The sequence below is a fragment of the Balaenoptera borealis genome (assembly GCF_965194805.1).
Source record: "Balaenoptera borealis genome assembly, chromosome: 3".
Lineage (NCBI taxonomy): Eukaryota > Metazoa > Chordata > Mammalia > Artiodactyla > Balaenopteridae > Balaenoptera > Balaenoptera borealis.
In genome coordinates, this window is record NC_138866.1 from 67,644,012 (window position 1) to 67,671,258 (window position 27,247).

At 37.2% G+C, this 27,247-nt stretch overlaps 1 protein-coding gene and 1 pseudogene across 3 annotated transcripts in view; one reads left to right on the forward strand and one right to left on the reverse strand.

Annotated features, from left to right (window-relative positions):
* PRKD1 (protein kinase D1) overlaps positions 1 to 27,247 on the forward strand; it is a 457,302-nt gene that overhangs the window by 4,014 nt on the left and 426,041 nt on the right. Inside the window, exon 1 of one of the 2 annotated variants that reach the window (XM_082384102.1) lies at positions 1,488 to 4,240. The exons of the other annotated variant lie outside the window; for it this stretch is intronic. The gene's annotated coding sequence lies outside the window, so the exon portion shown is untranslated. Of the gene's footprint in view, positions 1 to 1,487; positions 4,241 to 27,247 lie in introns of those variants that run through there. 2 annotated transcript variants of the gene reach the window in all.
* On the reverse strand, positions 10,956 to 20,243 carry LOC309625855 (small ribosomal subunit protein eS6 pseudogene; annotated as a pseudogene). Its single transcript has one exon. The product of its transcript is annotated as a small ribosomal subunit protein eS6 pseudogene (transcript).

Here is a 27,247-nt window from a genome sequence, read left to right on the forward strand (position 1 = left end):
TCTCAATATTTTTCTCCAGTGCTTTATCCAATGGGTACCATTCTTAAAGAAAGGTGTTATGTGACTGTCAAATGCCAGGCTCACAAACAGGAATGTTAGCTCATGTGGATTGATTCCAGGATGACTCCTAGGATTTTTAGTTGTGTTTTGCAGAAGTTTACGTCCTAAAAATATACACAGATTCAACGCAACCCCAGTCTAAATCCCAGCAGTAATTTTTTTGTAGAAATCCCCAAGCTGATCCTAGATTTCATATGGAAAGGCAAAGGAACTAGAATAGCCAAAACAATTTTGAAAAAGAACAAGTTGGAAGACTCACACAGTCTGTTTTTAAGACTTATTATAAAGCTAAAGTAATCGAGGCAATGTGGCATTGGTGTAAAGATAAACTCATAATCAAGAGGACAGAATTGAGAGTCAGAAGTAACCCCCCACATATCTGATCAATTGATCTTTGGCAGAGGTGCGAAGGCAACGTAATGAAGAAAGTATAGTATTTCATCAAATGATGTTAAAGCAATTGGATAAAGCAAAGAAAATGAACCTTGACCAATACCTCATATTTTATACAAAAATTAGCTCAAAACAGATCGTAGACTTAAATGTAAAATCTAAAACTATCAAATTTCTAGAAGAAAAAAATAAGAGAAAAACTTTGTGACTTTGGGCCAGGCAAAAATTTCTTAGATATGACACCAAAAGCACCAAAAGAAAAATCAATGAATTGGATTTCATCAAAATGAAAACCTGCTTTGCAAAAGACATTGATAATAGAATGAAAAGGTAAGCCATAGACTTCATGAAAATATTTGCAAAACACATATCAGAGGAAAAACTTTTATCCAGAATACGTACAGAATTCTCAAAACTCAGTAAGGAAACACAGAATACATTTTTCTGGATTTGTACAAATACATCACCAGAGAAGATACATGGATCACATATAAGCATGTGGGGTGATGGTCAACATCATTAGTCATTAGGGAAATGCAAATTAAAACCATAATGAAATATCACTAGAAACTATCAGAATGAATAAAAACAAAAAACAAAAAAAACCCCAACAATACCAATTGCGAGCAAGCACTGTGAGCAAGTGGAATTCTTGTACATTGCTGGCGGGAATATTGCAACGTGGCCAACCCAATACACTATGGTATAGCCACTGAGGAAGACAGTTTGCCAATTTCTTTTAAAGTTGAACATACACTTACTATATGACCTAACAGTTTTACTACTGTTCCAGTATTCCAGGTATTTACCCAAGAGAAACAAAAGCTTATGTTTAGGGCTTCCCTGGTGGCGCAGTGGTTAAGAATCCGCCTGCCAATGCAGGGGACACGGGTTCGAGCCCTAGTCTGGGAAGATCCCACATGCCGCGGAGCGGTTAGGCCTGTGAGCCACAACTACTGAGCCTGCGCATCTGGAGCCTGTGCTCCACAACAGGAGAGGCCCCGACAGTGAGAGGCCCGTGCACCGCGATGAAGAGTGGCCCCCGCTCGCCACAACTAGAGAAAGCCCTCACACAGAAATGAAGACCCAACACAGGCAAAAATAAATAAATAAATATATAAATTTTTTAAAAGGCTTATGTTTACACAAAAACCTGTACATGAATAGTGATAGCAACTTTATTCATAGTCACCAAAAACTAGAAGCAACCCAGATGTCCTGCAACTGATGCATGGATGGACAAACTGTGGTAGATCATACAATGTAATTCTGTTCAGCAATAAAAAGGAATGCACTATAAATCCATTTAAGAATATGGGTGAATCTTAAATATGTTTTGCTAAGTGAAAGAAGCCAGACTCAAAAGACTACATACTATATGATTCAATTTATAAGACATTCTGGAAAAGGTAAAACAATGGAGGCAGAAAACAAGTAAGTGTTGCCAGGGTTTGGGGTGAATGCAGGGTTTGGCTGCAAGGGGACTTGGAGGAATGTTCTGGGGGTGAAGGAACTGTTTGTATCTTTATCATGGTGGTATTACACGACTGTATGCATTTGTCAAAACTTACAGACCTATACACCCAAGAGTGAATTTTACTGTATATAAAATTTTTACTTCACTCTGTATGACAGACTCTAGGTCCATCTGCCTCACTACAAATAACTCAATTTTGTTCCCTTTTATGGCTGAGTAATATTCCATTGTATATATGTGCCACATCTTCTTTATCCATTCATCTGTTGATGGACATTTAGGTTGTTTCCACGTCCTGGCTATTGTAAATAGTGCTGCAATGAACATTGTGGTACATGACTCTTTCTGAATTACGGTTTTCTCAGGGTATATGCCCAGTAGTGGGATTGCTGGGTCGTATGGAAGTTCTATTTTTAGATTTTTAAGGATTCTCCATAGTGGCTGTATCAATTTACATTCCCACGAACTGTGCAGGAGGGTTCCCTTTTCTCCACACCCTCTCCAGCATTTACTGTTTCTAGATTTTGCACAGGGAGATCAGCTCCATGCTTTGTGACAACCTAGAGGGGTGGGATAGGGAGGATGGGAGAGAGGTTCAAGAGGGAGGGGATATGGGGATATATGTATGCATATGGCTGATTCACTTTGTTGTACAGCAGAAACTAACACAACATTGTAAAACAATTATACTCCAATAAAGATGTATAAAATATATATACACATATAAAATTTTTTAACTGTAAAAAAGAAAGAATCAGCACTTAGAGCTTAGAAAAATCATATTGTAGATTCCTGAGGGTAAGGACCCTGGCTTCTTTTTCATCCTAGTGCCATACAGTAAGTGTGCATGTGTTTAAAACTTGTATAAGGTGAATTTTGTCTACATCAGGTCATAGTGAGATTTCTGTAGTCAGACACTTCTATGTTCTTGAGACCAACTAGATTTATTTTTACCAGAGATTTTTTAAATACACATAGGAAAAGAAATAAATAAAAGAGGTCATTCATTAAAGCATCCCCAAAGGCATTCCCAAGAATTGTTTTGTCTTATGTAACAAAGGAAGACTTTATTTTATAATGTATCTGCATAAATAAGAGCTTTTCCCCAAAATGAACCAATGATGTATTTTTTTAAAGGCGGAAGTAACAGAAGAGAAATACATGTGACCCTTTACAGTGTTTTTCTTTCCCCCTACATTTGAAAATGTGACAGCCCCTCGCCTCCAGCACCTCAGCTGCAGGATTGGGATGCGGAAGGATTATTAACGAGGGCGCTCCCATTCTGTTTTCAAACCCACATAATACCCGTTAAAAAAATAGCCTTGCTGAAAGAATATTATACATCTTTCACACCATACTTGGAGATTTCTGACAGCCAGATCCAAAAAAGTACAACACTCCGTAGTCTTTGTCAACCAGAACGACTTTTCTTTACATAGAATCAAGAAGCAGTGCCCGTTTTCCCCAGAGATTCTCCCAGCCTAATATTCCCCAAGTCAAGTGTGTCAGGGGAAACTACATCTTGCTGTGGGATTCAGATGTAGTTAATAGAAAGAAACGCTACTGTTGTTGCGGTACTTATGGTGGTGACAATCTAAAAAGTTCTCATGACAGCAGAAATGACACTTTTGACATGCTATATATAGAGGCAGAAGTGTACCATTTAGAATCTGCAATGGATCGTGACTCAGTCTGCTTGTTCTCACACTTTGTATTGTTCCTTGGCACCACTGTGTGTCTTAAAGCACACACCAGTTCTGCCAGTCACAGACCTCCTTAGCCGATCCTCATTATCACCATGGCACAGAATCAAACCCCCATTCAGCTCTCTCTGCTTTTAAGAAGAGTATCTTTTAAACTTTACATCAATGTCATGTCAGAAAACTAGGGAGCTCCCTGCTTATGGATTTGCCCTATTGAATAGAAAACAAGTAAATGGAATAGTCACTGTTTGTGCTGCAACAAAGGAAAGCTCCCAGCCCTAACATTTACCCCACTGGGCTAGCCAATATCAGGGAAAGCAATCTTCTGCCTCTGGGGCAATAACCTTCACGAAATCGGGAACATTCATGTTTTCCATCCTTCTGGACAACCTTCACTCTTCGCCATGAGGGAACAGGAAGAAACTCTTCCAACTTTACTTTCATCTGAAAGGCCATGCATATTCTGTTTGCCACCCTGACTGCTTTTATAGTAATGGAAAAATTTCTGAGTAATGGAAAATATCCTGAGGCCATGATGGTTTCCTGAGAATAAAATAAGCAGAAAATGGAATGGAAGAGAGAACGTTATAGAAGGCCCAGAGACAAGGTAAGAAAGAAAGAGAGGCTAAGGGGAGCCAAAAGAAAAGGGGTCAGTGTCTGGGCAGACTGAAGAACACTTTGAGAATTTCATGAGGGCCACAAAACCTTTACATAAATGCTATTCTCTGCTCAGGCAGTTACCTCTGCTGCTGTTCAGAAAATTCAAGGTTCTGCTCTTCATCTCCAGCTTCATTACTTACATTCCAGGCATTTTCCATTGAGAGGGCATTTGTTCTTTTTTTAAAAATTTTATTGAAATATAGTTGATCTACAACGTTGTGTTGATTTCTGCTGTGCAGCAAAGTGACTCAGTTATGTGTGTGTGTGTGTGTGTGTGTGTGTGTGTGTGTGTGTGTATATATATATATATAAATTACATATATATATACACACACATTCTTTTTCATATTCTTTTCCATTATGGTTTATGACAGGATATTGAATATAGTTCCCTGTGCTATACAGTAGGACCTTGTTTATCCATCCTATATATAATAGTTTGCATCTGCTAATCCCTAACTCCCAATCCATCCCTCCCCCATACCCCATAACCCCCTTGGCAACGACAAGTCTGTTCTCTATGTCTGTGTGTCTATTTCTGTTTTGTAGATATGTTCATTTGTGTCATATTTTAGATTCTACATATAAGTGATGTCATATAGTATTTGTCTTTCTCTTTCTGACTTACTTCACTTAGGAGAAGACATTTGTTCTTAATGTTCTATCCCACATGGTATGGTACCACAACTTTTCTACCACCACCAAGAATCTTCTTTCACTTGCCTCGGGGTCACAGCATATAAGCACCCACTTACCTCGCCCTTGCCCCTCCTCCCAAAAACAGACTGAGCAACCTTGTCTGTCTGTATATCTCTATATTCCATTTAAAAAAAAATTATTACCATATAAAAGAGCTGATAAAATTTAGATAAGTTTTTGTGTTTTCTATGTATTCATTCATGAAGTTGTTTTTTAATTGAGCAGTGTATCAATATATAATTTGTTTTGTTCTAAAGGTTTTTACAAAGTGAAAAGAATTTAATTTTATGTATTAAAAGGCATGCTTATTTTTAAAAATTAGAAGAAATAAAATTATAATGAAGAAAATTTATAAAATACTGTAATTCCATATACAAAAACAAACTATATTACCTTTTACTATATTATGTCCTTGACACTTGTTTCATTTAACATGTCCTGAATCTTTCAGAATGTGTATCAGTTAGGATTGACTAATTTATGCTGCAGTAACAAAAATCCCCAAATCTCAGTGGCTTAATACTACAAAAGTTTATTTCTTGCTCATGTTACATATCCCAAATGGGTCAGTGGAGGGCTCTGTACCACACATTCACTTATGGACCCAGGCTGATGGAAGCTCCATCATCCTGTGGCTGCGAAGGTTGGAATGCCCTGCTTGCTCAATTTTCAAAGTAAGAGAAGGGAGAGATTAGAAAATCTTACAATGGCTTTTAATTGCCTCGATTTGGAAGTGGCACACCTGACTTCCACACTCCACCTTGGCCAGAGTGAATTACATGGCTCTACCTCACTGCAAGGGTGTGACAGAAAATGAAAGGAGTAAGTGAAATATCTAGTAGGTATTACTGTCTCTGCCAGATGAGGATGGGGAAAGAAAAGAACTCCATTGTTTTAATTTTTATTTCTTTGATTCTTTGCCCTATGCTTTAAAATGCTCCATTGTTCTGGGTGAAAAAACTCAAGACAATTCAGGACTTCAAGAAATAGGCCAATACAACAATTTGTATGAAATGAGAAAAATTAAATAATTTTCATATAAATTATTATAAAGATATCTTTTGAAACTATATAGTAAATAATTTATCTACTTATACTTAAAAGGCAAATTCAGTTTCTCAAAGTTTTAAAGAAGCTAGTTTATAATCTCAGAAGTTTTGCCAGAACTTTTTCACCAAGAGCAAGTAAACTATCACCAATTTTGAAAAACAAATTTTGCAGATATTTTCTTCAATCACATATGGCAATCATTTATCATTTTTGTCCCAAACAGTAGAATTTTAAAAAATTGGATTGGTTAGGTGCATTCAGCATTTTGGGAAGGTCTGTGAATTAATCGTTTAAAGTATAGTTAAATAATACAAAATATATTTAAATATACTATAAAGCATATTATAAATATTATAACCTTGATAAGGCCATAAAAATCATTATCCTATGAAAGAAAAGCTCACTTGTATAGTTAGATTTTTGAAAAGTGTGTGACGTACAGAAAAATCATATTGAACACAAAGAACAAAGTAAACATATTGGATCAGAATCTTTGATAAATGAATCTGAATAAATGTTACTAAATCGATAAACGCACTATTGGTTTGAAGAGAGAGAAAGAAATTTTGTTCCTGTTTGCTTTTCGTTACTACCTTCCTACCTCTAATGTTTAATTTTCTCATTAATTTATGAGGTGACTTTATCATGTTTATAAGTCAAGGAGAGGATGGCCTTCTATATTTCCTTGTTTCTATGGCATACTTTTTCTTGGTTCACATTTTCATATTTCTGATATCAGGATGCATTTTGCATTTGCTGTTAGCAAGGCAGCAGTCATGACTTTTAGTCACTGTCAGCACATGCATGTCAAAGCTTAGAGGATGGGGGAAGCAATTGAAAGAACGTCTTGGAGACAACAGTGGAGCAGTCATAGGAAATGGCATATAACACTTTTGATAGCACAGAGTGTAATATTGTGTGGAAAAATATCCTCAACAATCCTGAGTATGAGAGGAATCGACCTGTGAATGCAGAGTTTTAGGAATACCTTGTTCGACTTGTTTGCCTACATTTTCCTTTCTGTGTAGGCTCAAGAGAGATATATGTGAGTGATAAAGTATTCTAGCCTAGTTTAATGGCAACGTTTATTTTTCTTTACAAGTGATGATATCTTAGGGTCAATAAAATAGAGTTTTAGAGAATAGAAGAGGACAAAAAGTTGAAAACTTGAAAGACGGATTAAGGTACTAGAAGAGGCAAAAGTGGGTAAGGTCATTGACATAAATAGAGGAGTTACCTTGGGAAAGAAGGTGAAATTCTTTCTCTGTTGGAAGGAAAGGAGAAGATGAACTTTCTTCTAATATCCCATTGTTCCTTATACCCACCTCTCACTCATGCTGCTGCAGAAATCCAAGTCAGTCTATGAAGAGGAAGTGATTATCCTGTTGCACATTGACACCAGAGAATCCAAATAATAAAATCTGTCATTTATTCAACAAGCCTGCTATATTCCAGGCTTTATACTAGGTGTTTTATTTGCAGATCAGAAGAAAAAATTTGAAAGTGCACTTGTTTCAGTGTCCTAACTATGAAAGTAAAAGTTAAGGCAGGTGAGGTTTCTCAGAGGTGTTTTGAAGGAGGAGGAAGGGAAGGCAAAAGCCTGATATGACAATTTTAATAGGTGATTTATAGATGCCATGGCTCTAGTGTTCTATAGAAGATATTGGGTCATACTAATGTAAGGTCATCTGTGAGTACATATTCAAGTCTAGAGTAAAGTGACAAATTTAGAATAGCCTTTATGGTATAAAAATAAATACCACTTATAGAGCCCATCTATAGATGAAACAGTAGGCTAAGTGTTTTACATTCATTTCTTCATTTACTTATAAGGAATAATTGTTGGGAGGCAGTACAGCGAAGTGCTATAGAGCATGGGTTCTGGAGGTTTAAATCCTGCTTCTGCTATGTGTTAACTATATGGCCTTGATCAAGTTAGTTACCTTCTCGGTCCCTCAGTTTCCTCATCTGTAAAATGGAGATGATAATAGTGCCCCCTTCATTATGTTGTTGTAAGGATCAAGTGAGTTAATTGTAAAGGGCTTAGAAGAGTGCCATTACTTTCACCTTTTTTTTTTTTTTTAAAATTTTTATTTATTTATTTAATTTATTTATGGCTGTGTTGGGTCTTCGTTTCTGTGCGAGGGCTTTCTCTAGTTGCGGCAAGTGGGGGCCGCTCTTCATCGCGGTGCACGGGCCTCTCATTATCGCGGCCTTTCTTGTTGCGGAGCACAGGCTCCAGACGCGCAGGCTCAGTAATTGTGGCTCACGGGCCCAGTTGCTCCGCAGCATGTGGGATCTTCCCAGACCAGGGCTTGAACCCGTGTCCCCTGCATTGGCAGGCAGATTCTCAACCACTGCGCCACCAGGGAGGCCCTAGAGAAGAGATTTTTACAAACATACATGAGATATAATAGTAGTATTCAGAATATATAAAGAACTCCTATAAATAAGACAAAAAGACAAACATCTCAAAAGAAAATTGGATAAAAATACATGAAAAAGCAACTCACAAAATAGGAAACCTAAATGGCCAATAATTATGAAAAAATCTTCCAGTTTGGCAATCATTAAGGAAATTTAAATTAAAATAGGGAGATTTTATTTTATGCCCATCAGATTGGCAAATGGTCTGACAATATAAATATAAAACGTTGGTGAGCACATAGAGAAAGAATTATCAAACATTTCTGGTGGGAATGTAAATTCACATAACCCTTTAGAGAACCAGTTGGTACTAGGTAGTAAAGATGAGAGTGTGTAGAGATGTGTATAAGGATATTCATACAGTATTGCACATAATAGTGAAAAATGGGAAATATCTAATAGGGGAATGGGAAAATTTATGGTATGGTCAATTATATAATGAAATGCTACCTAGCAGTTAAAGTGAACGAGCTACTTATGCATTGTTCATGTAACACATTGTTGAGTGATAAAAAGCAAGTTGAAGAATATGCACAGAATGAGTGCATATATGAATAATTAAAAGAACATACAAAGCAATATCATATATTATTTATACATAGATGTATGTTATAAAATGACCTAGAAGTATATACAAGACCTAGAAGTATACAAATCAAATAATGATAGCATCTGGAGAGGGAGGGAGGGAGGGGTACAGGGTGGAGAAAAGTAACAAATACTATTTCAAATTTTTCTGAAATGCTCTATTTTTAAAAAATCTGAAACAAAGTGACAAACTATAAGCATTTGTTAGTTCTGGTATGTGAATAGTACATGCATGATGATGTGTGTGTGTGTGTGTGTGTGTGTTTGCATTTTTACTGTATTTAAATTTTTTTCCTCCAAATATTTAATGAGAAAACAGGGTTTCCAGGAGGTCACTGCAATGAGGAAATGGTATTGTTGATTGAACAATGCAAATTTCAAAAGAAGAGTGATTGGCTCTAAAATGCTTCCCTTGACCTTGCAACTCTGCCAGACTACTTTCTCTTGTCTCTAAATTCTTTCGCAACCAATATAAATGCAGGTGTTAATTTGGGAGTTTAACCCCTTGACCCAGTGACGAAGTAACATAGATTATTTTTCCAGATTCGCAGAAAGCCCTGTAAGGCTTCAAGGCAAGAGACAGAGCAAGAGGAGTAATTTTGATCAGTAGTGCTCAGATTGCAATAATTCTCGTCAGTTTCTGTGTGGACACTGTTCAAGACAATTTGTAAATTGTAAGATTTAAAAGTAAAAGCCCAGAGTTTAGTAGGTAGGGTTTGGGGATGGGGCAGGGCAAGGCTTGGCATTGCATGTTGAGTGGCCCCAGTGGAGGGATGACCCTGTGTGGCTGGGACAGTGGATGAGAGCCCTGCAACTTGAACAGGTGACAGTCCTTACATTGGAAGCAAAGCCAGGGCTGCTCCCCAACATCGACCTCCCCTAGGGTTCCTGAAGCTGCTGGACTCTCCCTCTGTTTTCCATGCTGGTACTGGGTTGTTGCTCAGATGATCAATCAACTTTTAATGGCTCTTCCTCACTTTTCAAGGAATACTGTTCTCAGTGAAGTGGATACTAAAGAGATAGATATAAGCCACTTAGAAGAGGAATGGCATAACTACATTAAAAAATCTCTTTGGTAAGGGGATTAAGAAAAGATTTTTGATTAGCTTTGCATCCTTTCCTCTGCCATCACAACTCAGAAATCAGCAAATAAAATTCCTTTGGAATAGGACTTCTCTGCTGAGCTAATTTTAGGCTTAGATTTTGTGGGTAAAATTCTTTCTTCCTTTCAATTAAACTCCTTCAACAGAGATCTCTCACTTCTGGTATGTAGAGACTTCAGCACAAATTTCCCTCGATTTTATACATTTCCCAGAAAGGCCGACTGTGAAATATTTGCAGTGTCGCAATTTCCTTCCTTTCGATTTTTATTTTTCCCTCAGAGGAATACATTTCCATGATGACATGTAACTACTACTTGGGCTCATGTGATGTATCACTCAGAAAACCTTTCTAAGCCTTAATAACATTTTCACTTCTGTTTGCTATTGTGGTGTATGGTGCTGACACACTCGGAAAGTTTGTGGTCTTTCCCAGCACCTGCTTTTTTTCAAATATGCAATTGAATTTTTCACAGTTGAACTCTAACATTTCTCTCCTAACTGAGCGAAGTTTTACAACACATTTGAAATATTTCTGAGCCTGGGCATATGTTCCTGTTTATCCAACACGAAGCTGAGGCCTCTTTGAACTTTCATCTCCTGATAATGTTCCTCGTATTTTAACATCATAACACTCTAAGATTGGAACTGTTTGGAGGCTTTTGTGCTTTCCAAAGGCTTTTCTCCTTTTTCCCTCCTCCATGTTTCTCGTCTCTCATTTTAAGCAGCTGTGCAAGGGGTGCAGTAGCAGAGTGTATCGGTGGTCAGTGCCAATAAACCTTTGGTATGTACCCTCTGTTTTCTCAGTGGGGAATTTTCTAAGAATCTTTATCTTACACATATTTAACATCCTACAAGACCTTCTGGAGAGTTCCAGTACACCATCGTGGGTGTCAGAAGCCCAATCTATGCCAAACATCTTTGCTCCTGAGTTGAGCCCCTTCACTTTTTCTTCTCAGATGCATTTCCAGCCCCCTGTTTGTTCTATTTCTGATGTGTTGCTTCCCATAGGTAATGAGAGGCTAGCATAACAAAGCCTCATCTCCGTTAGGAAATGGAATGATGTGGTTACAGGTTGGATATACTAAAATACTAAACCTCATCTGGAATCTGTCAGGTTTGACTTTTTATCTTTTGTGAGGTTTGTTATTTTAAAGAAAAATCTGGCTCAGAGAAACCTGAAAATGACTTTCTTTGGCTCTTTAACACCTTCTTCACACACCACAAGAGTATTATCCAGGATGCATTTGGCCCCCTATCTGCCATGAAACCTTGGTGAGATATTTCTCTGGAGTTCCTCCAAAGCTGGAGGAGCCCACATGGCATCCTTTTACACCTCTAGGAAAGAAAGAAGGTATTCAGACTACATTTATTGGCCGATTTCTTGGTTGGCTCCAAAATACCAGCTTTATTTGAGCATTGGTACCTTATGCTAGGAAAATATTACCTTCTCAGTCCCTCTTTTTAGATAGAGTTGGACATATTCTTCACCTCTTTTTATCTTCTTCTCCTACCTCTTCTCTTGATAGGCCATAATAAGTCTCTCACATGAGTTCTAAGGGAATGGATAAAGTGATAAAGTGTTTTAAGACACAGTAATTATTTGGGTTGCACAAAAGCAAAACTTTAGCATTGTTGTCCAAAAGATTAGAACCTCCGATTTTAACAAAATTTATAATTGCAGCATCTCATGTGAGCAGATTTTTATTTCAGCTTAATGTTGTCTGCACTATTAATTATCTTTGAATTCTTCATAAAAAGAACAATTTGTAAATCCAAGATGTCATCATAATTATGTTTTTGTCTTCCTTGAAATTTACTTAAGTGATTGGGCAAAAATGGACTTCTCAGCAATTCTTTTTCTTCATCTGTATTTAAAAGCTTAATTTTTCTATATGTCTTTTATCCATGATTATATTTTCAAAGAAGAAAGTAGCAATTAATTAATTTGTTTGGTATAGATATGCTGACTAAATAATTGGGTCATCTGGATCTGGAATCTACTCTAGGGCCTAAAATACCTGACTGAACTGTCTATACTGGTAATGTTACTTGGATTACTAGATAAGGCTTCCTGAAAAATTTTTTTTTTTTTGGCTGTGCCATGCAGCTTATGGCCCCGAACCCAGGCACCCCTGGCAGTGGAAGGGTGGAGTCCCAACCACTGGACTGCCAGGGAATTCCCTGAAATTTTTAATTAGAAAGACGAGACAGTCAATTTTATTTCCCAGGAGATCCAACGCAGCAGAAAATCTAATCATAAGGAAGTTTTGTCCTTAGTTTGGTTGTCTGAAAGAATAATGTGTTCCTAACTAGGAGTCAGATCAACTCACATAACTTAGAAAATCTACACAAACATTCTCCAGATGTGTGGTTAATGGTCATGTGAGGCAGAGAAATCTATTTACTCCCTTTAGTATTCAGTATATTCTGTACTTCTCCTAAGTTTTTTTTTCTTTGTTTTGTTTGTTTTTTTAATTAATTTTTATTGGAGTACAGTTGATTTACAATATTGTGTTAGTTTCTGCTGTACAGCAAAGTGAATCAGTTATACATATACATACATCCACTCTTTTTTAGATTCTATGCCCATATAGGTCATTACAGAGTATTGATTAGAGTTCCCTGTGCTATATAGTAGGTTTTTATTAGTTATCTATTTTATATATGTATATATGTTAATCCCAGTCTCCCAATTTATCCCTCTTGTCCCCCCTTTCCCTTGGTAACCATAAGTTTGTTTTCTACATCTGTGACTATTTCTGTTGTCTCCTAAGTTTTTGATAGACTGAATTATGTTTTGAATCAAAGATTTTAGAAAGATTTATTAGAAATGGTTAAAGGTCTACATTTCCATTTTTTGCATAATCATTTAGGGACCATCACATAACTGATTCTCCTTCTCCTAATCTTTCTGTTTTCTAATTCATTTGTCACACATTTGTTATGCACTTATTCATTCAGCTATTATCTCTCAAAAGCCTAGAAAGTCCAACACAAATTAGTCTTTTAAATAACTGCCAAGTTAATTGAGTATTTTAATTGAGTATGAGTATTTAGCTTTACTTTTTCCTGTAATTCACATAACCTGTATATCATTGGCAACTTCCAAGGGCTTTTAATTACAGTAAAATACCTGTGTGCTATAAAACCACTGACTGTGTGTACCATACTTCTGTGCACAAAATTAAGAAGTATACCAGAAATATATGAAAGTCTACTAATGCAAATAATCTTACTAAAAATAAAGTCAAAAGGTGTGCCTCAGAGATATTGTGGGTTCAGTTCTAGACCACCACAATAAAGTGAATATCACAAAAGAGTCACATGAATTTTTTGGTTTCCAAGTGCATATAAAAGTTATAGACTGTAGTCCAATAAGTATGCAGTAGCAGTATGTCTAAAAAACACAATGTGCATACCTTAAATCAAAACTACTTTATTGCTAAAAACTGCTAACCATAACCTGAGCCTTCAGCAAGATGTAGTCTTTTTGCTGGTGGTGGGTCTTGCCTTGATATCGATGGCTGATGGTTGATCAGGGTGGTGGTTGCTGAAGATTGGGGTGGCCATGGCAATTTTTTCAAATAAGACAGTGGTGAAGTTTGCCTCATCAATTGACTTCCTTTTATGAATTGTTTCTCTGTAGCACGCTGTGCTGTTTGATAGCATTTTAGGCACAGTAGAACTTTCAAAATTGGAGTCAGTCCTCTCAGACACTGCCACTGCTTTATCAAATAAGTCTTTGTAATATTCTAAAGCTTTTGCTGTCACTTCAACAATCTTCACAGCATCTTCACCAGGAGTACATTCCATCTCGTGAAACTACTTTCTTTGCTCATCCATAAGAAGCAACTCCTTATCCCTTAAAATTTTATCATGAGATTTCAGCAATTCACATCTTCAGGCTCTACTTCGAATTCAGTGACTTCCTCCACTAAAATCTTGAACTCCTCAAAAGTCATCTATGCAGGATGGAATCAACTTCTTCCAAATTCTTGTTAATGTTGATGTTTTGACCCCTTCCCATTAATTGTGAATGTCCTTAATGGTATCTAAAGTTGCAAAACTTTCCAGAAGGTTTTCAATTTACTTTGCCCAGGTTCATCAGAGGAATCACTCTGGCAGCTATAGCCTTACAAAATGTATTTCTTAAATAATAAGACTTGAAGTTGAAATTACTCCTTGTTGAATGGGCTGCAGAATAGATATTATGTTGGCAGGCATCAAGACACCATGAATCTTGTGGTACATCTCCGTCAGAGCTCTTCGGTGACTAGGTGCATTGTCAATGAGCAGTAGCATTTTGAAAGGAATCTTTTCTCTCAGCAGTAGGTCTCCCAGTGGGCTTAAAATATTCAGTAAACCATGTTGTAAACAGATGTGCTATCATCCAGACTTTATTGTTCCATTTAGAGGGCATAAGCACAGTATATTTGGCATAATTCTTAAGGGCCCTAAGATTTTCAGAATGGTAAATGAACGTTGGCTTCAACTTAAAGTCCCCAGCTGCATTAGCCCCTAGCAAGAGGGCCAGCCTGTCCTTTGAAGCTTTGAAGCCAGACATTGGCTTCTCCTCTCTAACTATGAAAGTCCTAGATGGCATCAGCTGCCAGTATAAGGCTGTTTTATCCACATTGAAAATCTACTGTTTAGTGTAGCCACCTTCATCCATTATCTTAGCTAGATCTTCTGAATAACTTGCTACAGCTTCCACATCAGCACTTGCTGCTTTACCTTGCCTTTTTATGTCATGAAGATGGCTTCTGGCTTCTTTCTTTAAACCTTGTAAACCACTTTCTGGTAGCTTCAGGCTTTTCTTCTGCAGCTTCCTTACCTCTTTCAGCCTTCCTAGAATTGAAGAGAGTTAGGGCCTTGCTATGGATTAGGCTTTGACTTAAGGGGATGTGTGGCTGATATGATCTTCTGTCCAGACCACTACAACTTTCTCCATATCAGCAATCAGGCCGTCTTGCTTTCCTATCATTTGTGTGTTCACTGGAGCAGCACTTTTAATTTCTTTCAAGAACTTTTCCTTTGCGTTCACAACTTGGCTAACTGTTTAGCATAAGAGACCTAGCTTTTGGCCTATCTTGACATTCCACATCCTTCCCTCACTAAGCTTAATTATTTCCAGTTTTTGATTTAAAGTGAGAGACATGCAACTCTTCCTTTCACTTGAACACTTAGAGGCCATTGTAGGGTTATTAACTGGCCTAATTTCAATATTGTTGTGCCTCAGGGAATAGAGAGGCATGAGGAGAGGGAAAGGGACTGGAAAGTGGCTGATGGGTAAGCTATCCAAACACAAACAACATTTATCAGTTAAGTTCACTGTCTTACATGGGCACAGTTTGTGGTGCCCCAAAACAATTACAATGGTAGTATCAAAGATCACTGATCACCATAACAAATATAGTAATAATGAAAAAGTGAAATATTGCAAGAATTACCAAAATGTGGCTCAGGGACACAAAGTGAGCAAATGCTGTTGGAAAAATAGCACCTAGAAACTTACTCTACATTGGGTTGCTATAAACCTTCAACTTATGAAAACGCAGTATCTGTGAAGCACAATAAAACAAGGTATGCCTGTACATGAAAACTGAGAAAGGAATCAGAGTTAAGAATTGAAGAGTGAAGTAGTCATAGGGCAACAACACTAGTGTTTAACTGAAACTAGCATTGTTTTCAGTTAAACATTTCAGTTAAACAGAGGTCCAAAAATTATTGTAATTATAATTATAATGCGCAACACAAATGTCAAAATGATTCTTAAGAGAAAGCACCAAATGTTCAAAATAATGTTTTAGTCTCAAGTAGGTGAAACTAAACATTTACACTGTATTAACAAAATGATGAAGGGCAGGAGGTGGGTGGGTAGAAAGAAGTAGAAGTTTGTTAAATGCCTTATCTTAAAGAAATGTTCTACAGATGAGTTGTTTATTTTTAGTTACTATTATTAATTTTCAAGTTATAAGAGTAGTTATGTTTGTTATACGTATCACTTGAAAACAGCTTCTATTTACTGATTTAATTTTTTTTCTCTGTATCTACTTTTTGTTTTTCCAGTATTTCTGAAATGAGCCAGTTTATAAGGACTTATTTCAGCTATTACTTGGATATATTCTGCAAAATGAAATTCTAATAGTGCTTTCTCTAAGTACGTGAAACTTTGAATTTTTATTCAATCAGGATTCAATGATGAAATCTAAAACCAAAATTTAATTTGTATTTTCCCCCAAGAATCTGTTGTTAAAACTGCCAATTATTAGTAAAATAGTCAAATATACTAACAAATGAAGAATGAAGAGGAATAATGTATGGATCAAGGATGATTGCACATGTGGGTTTTGTCTGTGATATTATTGAGACTTAACCAACATGGGGGAAAATGAATCTCACTGGGGTGCTAAGTTATCATGAAACCAGAGGAAGAAGCAGGAGGCCTGGCTAGTCTGCTGAAAGATTTAGTCAGGGTACGTGTGGAAGCACACGGGAAAGAGTGTCAAGAGATGGGTCACCAGCAAGCCTATATTCCCGACTGAGGCCCAGAATGTCTTCTAGAGATTGCCCTGACTCCCCCGGATTCAGTTTATGGGTTTAGAAGTTAACTTCCTCTTGTCCGCATCACAGATACTCTACGTGAGTACTGAGCTGGAGGATAGGCTACCTAAGCTGCTCTTGAGTCACCTCTTAACTAATGATAGGAAGGAAATGAACACTATCTAGGAAAGTACAAAATGAGCATAATGGCAAGCAACGATGTGCCTTTTGCTGAAGCAGTAACTTCACTGGGCTCGGAAAGGATATGAGGAAATCCTTGGGGGAAAAAAGCACGTTTCAAGAATCTTAAGTAAGCCAGCAATTCCACATGCATATTGCCATTTTATTTTTAAAGAGACAAAAAAAAAAAAAAGAGGAACTGCCCTTTCAAATATATAAAGCAATTGGATTCTTCGTATACAATACCACTTTAAAAAAAAGTATCTTTATTTACATGTATTAGGAACAATAATGAAAAGCTTTTAAGTGGAGTGCTTAAAAATGAGTTGAATATTCTTCACACATTTGAGGCTGCCTAATCATGCTTTTGAAATATTTTGAAATGATATAGGCAACTTAAAAATGAAAGTCTTCATTTTTTTTGGAAAAGCTATATCAAATATGTTTTTAAAAGAACATTTTTGCCTATTTGAGAGCTTCTTGCATTTTATCACCAGACCAAATATGAAAAAATACAAACTAACTCCAACTTATCGATTAATTCAAAAATTCAGGTTTTTGGGTTTTTTTGCTGTGCTGCACGGCTTGTGGGAATCCTCGTTCCCCAACCAGGGACTGAACCTGGGCCCTCGGCAGCAAAAGTGCGGAGTCCCAACCACTGGACCACCAGGGAATTTCCAAAAATTCAGTAATATTTTTATCATTAACTATGAAAGGTGCTGAGATTCTACCCTTGTGAAGCTGGCATGGCAACTATAACAAAACAATCCCTAAAGTTAAAAATCTACCTCAGAAGGAAACTGTCCAAAATGATGGTACTTGTGCTAGGGTGATCAGTTTATGGGTGATCTTTTCCCCTTTTTTATTTTCTCAGTTTCGTATAATGTGAATATTATCCTTAAAGTACCACTGATTGAGATCAGTGTGCTAATAGGTGCTTTATAAACATTGTCTCATTAATCTTAATGATTAATAACAATCCCTATTTTACACTTGTAGAAACTACAGCTTAAAAAATTAAAAATCATACCTCAAGCACTTATCATGGAGTAATTTGAAACCTGGTTGGTTTTACCTCGAATGCTCACAACCACTATGAAACATTAGCAAATCACAGAACTTTTAAAGCAATATTTATTTCCCTTGAATACGATATAATATGTTAAAAGATAAAGTGAAAGAAAATTTTCCTGGACTTGAACTTTGTAAATTAAAATGTTTTTGTAAGAAACATAGCAATTCTTTATTTTCTTTAAATCGACTCAATGTCCAACTCTTCCCTTCCCATTGGACTGCTGAGCAGCTCATTCATCATTCTTTAAGCTCTTCCTCTTCAAGGTTGCACCAGGGATCCAATATTATAAACAAGTTTCAAGGGGTTCTTGAGATCTATGGATATTGGTTATCTGTTTCCACTAGTTAGTACTGAAATGTCCATTGTCCAAGCCACGTGTTCCATTCAGGTCTGGGTAACTCTACAGCTTTTTTGATCATGTTTTAGGCATAGAGGTCTTTGGAGAGACTGGAAACTTGTAGCCATTCTTCTGTGGGGTCTTGTAATCTCTTTGGGGCGTTGTCAGAGAACAGGAAGTAGGTCACTTGCCCACCCCGCTCCCCACCAAAACAGCTGTAAAATGTAAAACCTCTGTTGGTGTTGTATGAAACCACCATTTTCCCCAAACACTTGCTAATCCTTGTGAGAGGTAAGGAAGGGTTAACTTGTCTAAAACTGATCTCCTGTAGATTGGCTTCCCAAAGAGAGCTGGGCTCCTGCAAAGCTCCGTGGAAACTGGCTATGACCTATGTTTAAGGCCACCAATACTTGGCAGTCTCAGGGCTTGGACCCCAGTTCCTCACTCCATCATGCCAGTCGAGGGGCCACTGCTTCAACTCTGAAAGCACGGGGGCAGATTCTTTGCTGACTTGCCACTACGTGCACCTATCTGACTCCCAAGAAAGGGCATTCCTGCCAACTGTGAACACCAAACTGGCAGCTTAGAACTGTAGCAAAGGTTCTGCATATGATGTTGCTATTGAAACTTGGCTTTTAATCCCCCCAGAGAAGGGGTTGGCCTTTCTCAATCCCGCTGCATAAAAGCATCATAGCCCAAGGATCTGAGTTGCTTTCCTAGACCCCAGAGTTGGGCTCTACTAGATTGCTGTGAGGTGCTCCAGGGTACCTGCTCCTGTCCCTTGAATGTTTCCCAGGAAATGCTGCTCAAGCGAGCCTGGCATGTGAAGCGTGTGGCCACTTGAACCTGTTTACACGATACTTTGACATCATCAAATTAAAAAAAATTTTGTTGCTGACCTGAAGGGTATAAAATGACATATATTGTACTTTTAATATCCATTCCCTTGGCTATTAATGGACTGAGTGTCTTTCCTTATGTTTATTGATCATTTTTGTTCCCTCCTCTGTGAAATTCTTGTTCAGTCTTTGCCTTTTTCTTATTAATTGGTAGAAGTTTACTGAAAACCAATCTTTTGTTTCTTATATGTGGTTCAAACCTTTTTGCCCATTGTTTCTCTTCTAACTTTACTTATGTTATCTGTGTTTGCAAAGAATTTACATTTTCACTCCTGACTTTTATCCAAGCTTTGATACCATATTTTCTTTCTTTCTTTTTTTAATCTGATCTTATTTATTTGTTACTCTTAGAAAATCTTATTTTTGACTTGACTCAGACTAGCATAGAAGCTCTTAGAGAGAGTAGCCTCTGTCTCTTGGAAATGTTCTTGGCATTTCTCCTTGGTCTTCCATTCTCTTGGCCAAAAGTTTAGCGTATTCTTCAACCTCTTCCTTATTTTTCTTAGTAAGCTGTTTCTTCAGAGCAGTGTGTAGAATTCATAGAGTAACAGGACATAGAATTTGGGCACTCTGGTTCTGGGTTTCTTAATTTCTTTGTGCAATGATTTTCTAACAGCATCTTGATGGACATCCTCTTTTTAGAGAGATTGAAAACTTTACAGATGCTTTTAGCTTTTTGGGACCTAAGCAATGAGGCACAGCAGTATCCTTCCAGGAATTTCCTACTCTCCCTTTTAAAAAATAACCAAGTTAAGAACACTCAAATTACCATTTCTTTCTCCTGTTCTCCTTGGTCTATCACAGGAAAACCCCCTACTCAGTAGCAGATGAACATGACCATGGATCAAGGCACACTGGATCATACGGAAACCTTGTTTGTCATTCCCACCACTGATTCAAGCCACATAACCCTTCCACTTTTCACTCACAGCACCATCAGCAACTTCTGTGTCCATAGGCTTCTTAACAAAGGTATGAAGTTTTTGTTCATTGTCTATTGCAGTGAGTTTCTGGCAGCCAGTGACTGGGAAGAAGATACCTATCTTCATCCTGAAGCAGCTGCTTTTCCTCTGAGATGCCTTGTGAAAGAGGGAGCCAATCTTATATTTCTAAGTATGTGTTGGACATCTTTCAAAATGAAGTCATCTTACCTTTCTCTTATGACCTCTCCTTCCAAACTTTTCTGTCTTGCATGGTCCCAAACTACTGTTGTACATAATGACTTGAAACAAAGTCAATTTTGACTTTTTTTCCCTTTTTTTTTTTTTTTTTAACCTTTAGGCCCTTTCTAAAGACAATAAGTCAAAACACATTTGATGCCAAACAAACACACCATGATGTTACTCCTTTGACTTTTTTCAAAGTTGGTAGAGAAAATATTTTATTGTTATTATTCTTGCAACATGTTCCCTGGGTTCTAAGTTCAGTTGGGGAAGAAAAATGCTTATGCAAATAAACTATCATGTGCCAGTTTTTAGTGAATGAAAGCTATACTGTAAAATGTTTCTATGATTACTTAATATGCAAATAAACTCCTTTATTTACCTTTCCAAAAAAAGGGGTTCTTGGCAAGCCTCCTTTCTTGACCGTTTAGTAGAACAGTGTTGTGAGTATGAAGGCGCTCTGGAAAGGGCCAGCACTCGCTGTAGCTTTTTCTCCTGGTTTCCCATTTTCCTATGTGGTTGCCTCCAGTCCCATCTATGGGAATTTCTGTGAAAATTTACTGTATGTTGCCTTTCTACATGAGGCATACAACCATCAAAATTTTATTTCTCAGTAGCCAGCTAGGTAGAAGAAAAATCAGCTGTGATTGTAATTTTAATGAAGCAGAATTTACATTGTTTCCAGGCTGTCTGCCAATTTGTTATTTAGGAAAGTTAACCCAGATGCAGCTTAATCAGTTTGTCTTTTTATTTTAATCACAAAAAATTCTCTTGTCAAGATCAGATGAAGGGTAATAATATCCCCTTAATGGTTTTGCACACCAGACAGGAGTCAGTCCCTAACTTCAGTGAATAGGAACCAGCTGGAGGTCCTGATGGGTCCTTCTCTGCTCCCACCCATGGTCTAATGCAGTCACACTCTCTCCTCTCCCATCCAACCTGTTTCTGTTGGCTTCAGCAAATCCATCAGTAGCTGGGGTGTGTGGCCTCTTGACCAAATAGCTTGGGAAGCAAACTCTGACCTCATTGTGATAAATCTTCCCCTGACCCATAAAAGTTTTCATTATATTAAAAGTGTCTTGGGATTTCCCTGATGGCTCAGTGGTTAAGAATCTGCCTGCCAATGCAGGGGACATGGGTTTGAGCCCTGGTCTGGGAAGATCCCACATGCCACGGAGCAACTAAGCTCATGCACCACAACTACTGAGCCTACAGTCTAGAGCCCATGAGCCACAACTACTGAGCCCGCGCCTAGAGCCCGTGCTCCACAACAAAGAGAAGCCACAACAATGAGAAGCCCACGCACCTCAACGAAGAGTAGCCCCCGCTCGCTGCAACTAGAGAAAGCCCGTGAGCAGCAACAAAGACCCAACGCAGCCATAAATAAATAAATAAATTTATTTTAAAAAGAGCGTCTTGATGAATAGATTTGAATCTTACACTCTCACAGAACATTGGGATCACAACTTATGTCACACAGTTTACAAAGCTGATTCCTGAAGCCATCACATTTTATGTTCTATCATGTTTCTGTCAGTTAAAATGTGCGTGTGTGTGTGTGTGTATGCAGAACACTAGAACATTGTGATATCATACTGGAATACCAGAAGTTTCTTGTGAGGCAGGGTCATGTTATGGCCCCTGCTCCTAGGTGTCTACCTAGAAATGAGACTATAGCGGCCTTGATAAGCCTAGTGTGTAATGCAAAAATCAAGAGACAGAACAGGTCCCAAACACATTGATTATTTTCCTGTAAAAGAATAAAAGCTTCAGGGTCCATTTTATATCCTCTACCAAAATATAAATGGCTGCAACTCATCCCAGGTTCCTTTCTTCACTACCAGTCCTCACTGCCTTCCACCAGCCCCACCGTAGTAGGTCGTTATACGATGTGTGTGTCCTGGATCTGCTTGCTCTCACACCCCTTCCCTGCCCTCCCCGTGCTCCGCTCTGTATCAAGAGGCAGCTCTGGTTCCCATGCTTTTCAGACTGGACTGTGGAGGGGGCAATAGGGAGGAATAAGCCAGGGTATCTGTCTTCCTCCTTCCCTGCCAGCAGCTTTATGAATCCAACTCTTGGCAGGTGGGCCAAACTATGGTTCCAGCTTCCACTAGTGCTGGGAACACTGCCTTTGCCTTTTATCCCGTCAGTTGTGGGCGAGGGTGGCTTCCTGCTGTTGTTAATCTTTGGATTGCCCCAGTGTCCCTTGTTTGGTATCTCAGCTCTTTCATCACCCACGGAATCAATTTTCTGCATTAAAGTCTCTTTAACTACTCAGGTGGTTTCTGTCTCCTGGCTAGACTTTGATGATACACATAATTTTCTCAGTACATATGAAATAACCTTTCAGACTTTTTTTTCTAAATCTCTATAAAGACTGAAAATTATTCAGTCACCCACAGAGGGCAAATCCAAAAATAAAATTGCCAAGGGGGAAGCCCAAGAATGTGCAACTTTTTAATTTACTCTGATACATCTGTTGACTTGCTCTATTTAGAATATATTTATTTAAATTAAATATTTCCTCATTAAAGATGATGTAGAAAATGAATCTCCACTTTAATAAATTTCAAGAAGTTGAAATTTTGCTTTTTACCTATTCGTATCATTTCTCTGGTTAAACTTTACTGATTGTTAGATTTTTACTTTTACAAAGAGAATTATTTCAGTAGTTTGTGGAGACTGAAAAAATCAGCATATAACATTTTGCATTACTTTTCTCTGGTTAACTGCTACAAAATGTGAACCGAGTAACAGTAAAAGTAGCTTCCAAGGTTTCCCACTTAATTTCAAACTGAAGCAATGACTTAGAGTAGAGCCCTTTCATCTTTCCTCTATTTGACATTAAATATTGACTTTCAGTAAATTGCATCTTGACATTATTCCTCTGCTTTTCCGTGTAAGATGACAGAAATTTTTATAAAATAAGAAATAATATTTGGTGTGTATGTGTGTGTGTGTGTTTGTCTGTGCACATCTGTGTGTCACACTTTCTGTTTGTTGCTGTATATTCCCCCTGAAAAAAATGGTGAGAGTTCCAAGGAAAAAAAAACACTGATAAGGAAGAGTTAGATATGACATTGTAATAAAAATAGTTAGAATCTGAAATACCTTTTGTAGCCATTTAAATGGCTTCCATTCTTCCTTTTCCTTTATCTCTAAAACAAAAACTCTAAGCCTAGTTTTTTTGTGTTTTTTTTAAACATCTTTATTAGAGTATAACTGCTTTACAAGGGTGTGTTAGTTTCTGCTTTATAACAAAGTGAATCAGCTATACATATACATACATCCCCCATATCTCCTCCCTCTTGCGTCTCCCTCCCACCCTCTAGGTGGTCACAAAGCACGGAGCTGATCTCCCTGTGCTATGCGGCTGCTTCCCACTAGCTATTTTACATTTGGTAGTGTGTATATGTCCATGCCACTCTCTCCCTTCGTCCCAGTTTACCCTTCCCCCTCCCCGTGTCCTCAAGTCCATTCTCTAGTAGGTCTGCGTCTTTATTCCCGTCTTGCCCCTAGGTTCTTCATGACCTTTTTTTTTTTTTTTTAGATTCCATATATATGTGTTAGCATACGGTATTTGTTTTTCTCTTTCTGACTTACTTCACTCTGTATGACAGACTCTAGGTCCATCCACCTCACTACAAATAACTCAATTTCGTTTCTTTTTATGGCTGAGAAGATGTGGCACATATATACAATGGAATAAGCCTAGTTTTTTAATTGCCACATTGCTTTTATCAATGTTGAAAGCACATGCCAGGTACCAAATTCCTGCCATGGGCTGTATGTTTTACTTGCCTGTTTCTAATCATTATTAGCAAGTTAGACATTTTTACTCTCATTTTACAGATGGAAAAACTGAGACTCAGATGTAAATTAATCACTCAGCATACAGAATTTAGGCAGCAAACTCAGGATTCAAGACAATGTAGTACTCTTTTATTTCACTGAATTACTTCTCTGTGAAAGAAGGAAAGCAAATGAAAAACATTTTTGAGCCATTTATTTATGCATAGGACTCTTAGGATTTTTTGAAGACTTTAAAGTTGAAAATATTGACTCTACTCAACAGAGCTTACAATTTAATTTGAGAAATAAAGTGTCCCAGGTCATAAACAGTAACAGAATAAATGGCAATCCAGACTATGACCATGAGAGTGTCAGAATAGTGTGGATAAAAAAAAAAAAACCTCTGGAGTATTAGGGTCATGTTAATCAGGGGTGTTTTCTTTGAAGGATTAAATTATGAAAGATTCAAAAGATAACAGAAGATGCAAAGTACTGAAAGAGAGAGTGAGAGGATTGGTTTGATTGAACCAAGTTAATAAATAATGAGTAAAAGAAATGGGAAACAAAATAGATAAGTTTTAAAAACTAAACCGACTTCACCAGGGCAATTAGGTAAGAAAATGACATAAAAGACATCCAGATTGAAAAGAATAAAATAGGAATAAACTTAACAAAAGAAGTGCAAAAGTTGCACTCTGAAAACTATAAAACATTGTTGAAAGAAATTTAAGAATACTTGAATAATTGGAAAGACATCCCATATTCATGGATCAGAAGACAATATTGTTAAAATAGCAGTATCCCTGAAATTGATCTACAAACTCAGTGTAATCCCTACCAAAATCTAGCTGGCATCTTTGCAGAAATTGACAAGCTGACCCTAAAATTCATATGGAAATTCAAGGGATCTAGAATAAGCAAAAAAAAAAAATCTTGGTAAAGGAGAATAAAGTTGAAAGATTCACATTTACTGATTTCAAAAGTATTACAAAGCTATAGTAATCAAGACTGTGTGGTACTGCCACAAGGATAGACATATAGATCAATGGAACAGAACTGATAGTCCAGAAATAAACTCTCATATTTATAAACAATTGATTTTTGACAGGGTACGAAGACAATTCAATGAAGAAAGAATATTCGTTCAACAAATGGTGCTGGGACAACTGGTCACACAGACCACATGGTTCTCTATTGTCTTTCTCTTGGCCCAGTTTACACATTTCTCATACCTGCTTTGTGTCTGTAAGCATTTGATTTTCCAACCTTGATCAAGTCCAACCATTCACCCAGTGCTTGAATTCTGCCTACTATTTCCCTGAAAAGAGGTTCTAGCATACGCTTGAGTATGTCTTATGGCAGGGATCTCCCTTACATTGAGCTCCATTACTTAAATCAGTAGTTCTTTACAGGGAGAATTTTTAAGTGATGTGATTATTTTTATTTTTCATAGCAAATAGAGGATGATGTTATTTAGAGGGTGTGGGTGGACAGAGATGGTAGATGTCCCACTATGCATGTGTCAGTTTTACACAGTAGAGAGTTAATGGTACATGACTTTCAAATTTTTGAAATTTGAAATTAATACTTGTGTAGGGGGAAAATGGTTTACAATTATTTGAGAGACTAGAAAATAATTTTACATATTACAACAAAGTTTCTTCCTTACAGTTATAAACTCAAATTTCCAGGGATGCAATACTGTTTATATCAAGGGAATATTGCACTATGTTTTCTGAGTGATATTCACCATTTCAGAAAATCACATCAAGAAAACAGTGCCACTCATTATAATTGAGTCACCTATATAACTTACCAGTGTCAGTTGGCACACATAGCTGCCACATGCAAATATATAACAAAGGAAACCTGAGACTCTTTTTAACAGATTTAGAATGAAAAATTGTTCAATTAGTGAAGATACACAAGATACAGGGATCTTGTTGAATTTTATTAATAAAGATTGTTTTTATATTTCATATTATTGCCATCACATACATTTAAAAAAGTTTGTGAATAACAATGATAAATCTAGATTATAAAAGTTACATATTGGAATTATTTATTTTGAGGATTGTTTTTGCCAGTGTACATAGATTCTCTGTCATAGTTTTTCACTGGTTTCTTGTATTACTACTTCTTTTTGCAGTGCACCCTCCATCCCCCATAGCTTATCAAAGGATATGATCTCCTGGGTCTTTCTAAGTGCCAGAGACTGATAACGAGCCTCAACATGTGGAGGAATTCAAGGCAGGAGATATGTTTTCAGAGATACTTTGTCACTATCTCATCATAACATTGGGAATTATTTTGACATTGCACTTATAAATAAGGCTTATCTCGTTCGTGCTAATATCATACTTCATCATTTTCTCTGTTTCCAAAGTCTGTAATTTGTCTTGGCATGTTATCCTTATTTCAATTAAGATTATTTCCCTCTTTTTCTTATAGACAAATAAGTCTGGTCTGTTATGACTTATTTTTAGTTTAGTGACCATTGGTATCTCCACTCTTTTATCTTCTGAATTTCTTGTGATGATGGGTTTCTGATCATGTTACTCTGCTACTCAAAGACCTCCTATATATATATGCTGAATGTATGTATATATATGTGTATGTATATATATATGTATATATAATGTGCATACTGCATATAATATATAATACATATATATATAAATGTATATATTACACCTCTTACTGTTCCTCATTTTTTCCCTGAATTAAGTCCAAATCCCTTATTATTTCACTCATGACTTTCTTGATTCTGATCTCAAATAACTTTCCCAGTATCATTTGCATCAATCTCCTATGCACAGGCTTTGCTTATGCCACGTGGGTGGTTTGCAACTCCCTAAATCCATTCAGAGATTTCAGATCTTCACACTTTTGTTCAGGCAATTCCATTTGCCTGGAATGACCTTTTCATGTCTGTGGGCATCTTTGCTATCCTTCAAATGCACATTCAATTGTTGTTTCTTCTGAACTTTTGCTTGAGCCCCAACCTGATTAACATCTCCCTCCACTGAGTTCTGAAGCCCCTTTTTACTTTTACAGCACTTAGATGACATCACATATATACTGCATATTTTTAATTT